This window comes from Mytilus californianus, unplaced genomic scaffold (assembly GCF_021869535.1).
Source record: "Mytilus californianus isolate M0D057914Y unplaced genomic scaffold, xbMytCali1.0.p SCAF_48, whole genome shotgun sequence".
Classification (NCBI taxonomy): Eukaryota; Metazoa; Mollusca; class Bivalvia; order Mytilida; family Mytilidae; genus Mytilus; species Mytilus californianus.
In genome coordinates, this window is record NW_026262699.1 from 1254748 (window position 1) to 1260457 (window position 5710).

Genomic DNA, 5710 nt, shown 5'->3' on the forward strand with positions numbered 1-5710 from the left:
ATGTTTTCCTTCAAAACACACATGTTTTGTCAATAACACTATGATATTTTACCTAAAACACTTCAGCGTTTAATATAAAACACTTTTAAGTGTTTATGAAGGAGACACACTTTTAAAACACTTTTAAGTGTTTATAAATGAGATATGTTTTTGTTTAAACACATGTGGGATTTTTTGTGTACACCGCAAGTGTTTTTGCATTGTATGTTTTGAAATGTGTGTTTTTAAAATGTGTTTTAGCTAAGCATTAGTATTGTTCCTTTTGCTCTTCAAATGACAAGATCTGTATTATTGGCTTGTATAGAAAATCTTTCCACTAAAATTTGTCCTTTGCAGTTTCCTATACCCCAAATATTTTAAACTTGTCAGGTTTCATGACTGGAGTATTTTGTCATTATTTACTCATTAATGTTCGAACTAAAAATTACCCTGCATAGTGCAACCAGTTGTTTGTTTCCAAAACAAGGTACATGTTATACCAAGAGTAATCTCCTACACTAATATAAAATTTTGTATAGGCATCATAAATACTGAGAAATAAAAAAAAAATGTATGAAATTTTATTCATTGCAATTATTCTTTATAAAATCACAAATATTTTCCAAGATTGATACAGTATAATAGATGTAACATGTAAAATAATATAAAGTTCCAGTCGCTATATCTGACATTTCTAATTGTTCTTGTCCCTTTCAAATATAAATCTGATCTGAGTCCCTCCTCATGGTGGCTTTTTGTGTACTTATCCACTTCGTTTTCAACAACATTTTCATGTATGGATATGAAAGTAGTCGACTTCTTCCCTTTGCCTTTGAGTATCCAGTTTCAGGAAGAAATTTGTACTCTGTCTCCTGAAATATTGTTCAATTCATTTATGTATGGCCTTTGAAGGTAATAAAGTATAAATTATAACTTAAAAGTGAATTTTTACTACCTAATATACTTGAATCTAGATGCCCCTTTTCTTGAAAATAGTTGTGAGTTGATATATTGTCATTTTAAATAAAATCTATTTATACATTGCACAGTTAATTACAAAACATATGCAGATATATGTGTAAAGTTCATTAAAAATCAACAGATACCAAATTTATTGTGTTCAAAGTGATTTTCTGGAGAGAAAAAAAAAACCTTAACCTTGAAAACTAATGGACAAATGTTAAGACTGAGTGCGCAAAAAAAGAAAGTAAACAAATGTGAGAATTGCTGCACTGTTCCCTGATAATAATGGTTAACAGATTAGTGGTAAACCTCACTTTTCCATTATAAAAGGGTTAACTGATAAGCAATTATTCAGCTGTACTTTCATATGGGGTTAACATTATACATCTTTTTAGTTACACCATTCTATTAATAAGCAACCAATCATATTACTCTTATAAATAAAGTCCACAGTAGATACATTTCGGGGTCTAAGACCGGCTTTTATAGCTGACTATGCGTTATGGGCTTTGCTCATTGTTGAAGGCCGTACGATGACCTATAGTTGTTAATTTCTGTGTCATTTGGTCTATTGTGGAGAGTTGTCTCATTGGCAATCATACCACATCTTCTTTTTATACATATATGTTGATGTACAGATATTATGTCATATTGAATTTGTAATGGTAATATATATGACACCAGTTTATTTTCATTATAATACTCAAAATATTGATAATATCTGTCATAAAAAATGAATTATCATATCTTGTTAATATCTTAAACGAATAAAAATGATTTTATAAATAGGAGTTGCTTGAAAAATACATGTTACTATGTAAATCTAGTCATACCTTCAATTCTTTTTTTGTTTATCTTTGGTAAGACACCTCAGAACTTTTTCAGGTTTACTTCCTATAACCTTCATATTCATTTATACTTCAGCATCTTGATAAATTAAAATTCATCCAATATCTGGAACAGAAATATTTGTTTTTATGAAATTTAGTCTACAATCGTATAATTTATATGTACAATGTACGAAAATGTACATTGTTTGAATTGATAGCTTGCATTTGCACTTTTGGTTATTGGTTTTGCTCATTGTTGAAGGCCATACAATACCCTATAGTTGCTTACTTCTACATCATTTGGTCTCTGATGGAGAGTTATCTAATTGGCAATCATACTACATTTTATTCTTATATGTACCTACATCCCATTTTTGTAATCAATACCGACAAAATGACTGAAACCTGAAACACATATTATTTTGTATGGCATGACTCTACCAATAAATCTAAGTTTGTATTTTCAATGTTTTTTTCTGTTTTCTTCTCAATGAAATCATGGTCATATGAGGACCCTTAAGCTTACATGTAATGCTCTGGTTAAAATGTTGACTTTAAATTAAAAGGTAGACCCTGATAATATGTACTGCAACACACAAATACAAATATCTCAAAACTATTGTTTTTCTTATGCATGTATATTAACATGACTCAGTATATGTACATTTATGTTTCATTATTCAAAACAAAATCAAGACAACTGTTTTGTTTGGAAATATTGAAGTCACAGAAGGATAGACAAATGTAGCACTATACGTATGCCCCTGCCACTTATGGCCGGGGCATAAAAATAATATACCATGATTTCAGGTGTTCTTCTTTTTCTTTTTTTTCTTTTGCCCGTTTCTGTGTTCTTCATTTTTTTTCTTTTGAATGCTGTCCAATGTACTCACTGCTGAAAAACAGTAAAATAATGGACAAGTGAGGTAGTTAAATTGGATAGGCAACACAATTATGATTGCAGGCCATAAACCTAATTTGTCTTACAATCTTTAACTTTAGCCTGATATTCTACCTCCTTGTAAAGTCTTACATTTGTACAACAACTTATACTAAATAAAATGGAATTCTGAAGACAGAAGTACATTTTATCCTGAAAATTTTATATTTGTTCAGTTAACAGGTTAATTGTTGCAACATAATCATGATTTTTTTCAATATAAATATTTAAATCACTAGCATGACCTAGTCCTTGCTACAGAATGTACATATGAACTGAGACTATATAAATCTATAACAGTACATGTATAGTCTCAGGTGTAAAAAACAGAGGCGGATTTAGGGGGGGGAGGGGGGGGGTGGGTAGGGGGCCCCCATTTGATGGTTGATTATCTAAGGAGTCACTGAAGCATGACTGGAGCGGGCCCCCTCTAGGCAGTCAGTTCCCCACCCTTATGAAAATTTCTGGATCCGCCACTGAAATTTTCTATATCTGCTACTGTACTGTCAGTAGATATCTCGATTTTCATTTGTTTTCTTTCAATTTTATTAACAGTTTACATGCAAAAGACACATACACATACATACCCACAAATCAACAAACTACATTATTAGCATGATTAGTATTACACCAGGGACTTTCTATACTAAGTACTTACTATAGAAAGTCCCTGATTACACACACATCGACACAGGAACAATAACAGTGAAACACCTTAAGTTAACCCGACATGATGTCATGTATTTTTTCTATTGATTATGAGATAACAATTAAGAAGCATAATTTACATTTTGTAATCTTATTGTTAATATTATAGTCTTACAAAAATTAACTAACATCTTTGTTGTGACTTGTGCGTCTGTTGAAAAACTACGGGAAAATAATACAGAAGATTGCTTTCAAGGGAGAAAACTTATCTTGCTAAATATATTGGGGTCCTAAATGGGGTGATTTTCAGATGAACAAAAATACAATTTGTCGAGTATTGTCGTTCGTAAATCAGTCGTTTCTTAGATTTTCTTTTGTGAATACACATACGAAAACTAGTCAGGCTTATCACTATATCACATGGGAAGATATACTGTTTATCCTTGCTAAACGAAGAATTTACTACTATGAAAATCCTTGCTGTACCTCAGTAGTTAAACCTAACTTAAAACAATTTTATTTAAATGATCACAAAAGAAAGAGTTATATGCAATATTAGGATTAAATATTATAACGCTTATGTCAGTCGTGTAAAGGCATTTGTAAATAAATTGCCGCCAAATTAATCTCGGATGCGGCTTTCGACCAAAACATTCCACATCGGTTAAAATATTGATACTAATTTGCTTGTCCGAGGATAATTCCACAATGAAATTAAACAAGAAAAGTAAAACACGAATTAGAAGACAATAATTTTTATAACAATTAAACGTACCTTTTAATCCAGATTGTAATCATGATTCTTCTAGCCCTGTGTACATTTCCCTCTCAGCTGCAGCTAGGACACTGGATACCTTTGGCGGTATTAAAGGCTGGTCACGTGTGTATCATATTACGAAAACGCGAGTGTTTTTCTGTGTGTTTAGTTTTCATATGTCAAAAACGCTTATCCGTTTTGACAATATCTGAGCGATGACCCTCTGTCAATATTTATTGCTGCACCCCCGGATGAGCATGTCTAGTATTTGTTTAATTTTACCCTTTTTTCAGTACTTATAGTTTTTTTCAACCAAATTTCAATTATAATCCATAGGAAATCATATACAAAAAAGACCAGGAATTACTTTTCTTTGTCTGAATTGCATGGTTTAAAGCTATAGTTACATGACGTTTTCTACTATTTAAAGTGTCCGGCTTTGCTATTGAAGCTGATCACTCGACTTTATGTTGATAAATCGCTAAACAATAAATTGGGGCTATTTCTTTACCGTCATTATAAACTGTTTAAAATAAAACACGAGTGTTTAACGATAAATAGAAAAAAATTTGTCAAAAGCACACATGTTTATTCACTTATTCATTTATTCACACTTGCGTCTAAAATAAAACATTTGCGATTTTCTAACAAGTGTTTGAAATGTTTTTAAAATTACACTTGTTTTACAGTGTACCTACTTTTCTTTTTACTCGATTAATGAGATATGAACATTGGTTAAATACTGTTGCCTTAATTCATTTTCTTTTAACTCAAAAGTTCAACTCAAATCATTTGGCCTACACCAAAAATATTTTTAATGTAAAATTGAGAATGGAAATGGGGAATGTGTCAAAGAGACAACAACCCGACCATAGAACAGACAACAGCAGAAGGTCACCAACAGGTCTTCAATGCAGCGAGAAATTCCCGCACCCGGAGGCGTCCTTCAGCTGGCCCCTAAACAAATATATATACTAGTTCAGTGATAATGAACGCCATACTAAACTCCAAATTGTACACAAGAAACTAAAATTAAAAATAATACAAGACTAACAAAGGCTAGAGGCTCCTGACTTGGGACAGGCGCAAAAATGCGGCGGGGTTAAACATGTTTATGAGATCTTAACCCTCCCCCTATACCTCTAGCCAATGTAGAAAAGTAAACGCATAACAATACGCACATTAAAATTCAGTTCAAGAGAAGTCCGAGTCTGATGTCAGAAGATGTAACCAAAGAAAAAAAAACAAAATGACAATAATACATAAATAACAACAGACTACTAGCAGTTAACTGACATGCCAGCTCCAGACTTCAATTAAACTGATTGAAAGATTATGTCTTCATCATATGAATATCAGGCACAATCCTTCCTGTTAGGGGTTTAGTATCATACCATCATAACATATATGAGAAGAACATAACCCGTGTCATGCCAACAACTGGTTTTTAAATAAATGTGTTTAGTGCCGATGCAAAGACCCTATAAGTGAATCAATATTAACGCCATAATATGCAATCTGTAATGACCATACAACAGTATCGTAACTAAATCCCTTCTTATTAAGTCTATTTAAAGGTTTTGTTAGCTTCAG

General features: G+C 31.9%; 1 long non-coding RNA gene across 1 annotated transcript; it reads right to left on the reverse strand.

The window, feature by feature from the left end:
• Positions 1-540: 540 nt before the first annotated feature.
• LOC127700097 (uncharacterized) lies at positions 541-2587 on the reverse strand. The gene is made up of 3 exons (XR_007981429.1): positions 2572-2587; positions 1776-1896; positions 541-851 (listed from the first exon to the last, which is right to left on the reverse strand). It is a non-coding gene; the product is annotated as an uncharacterized LOC127700097 (long non-coding RNA).
• Positions 2588-5710: the final 3123 nt, after the last annotated feature.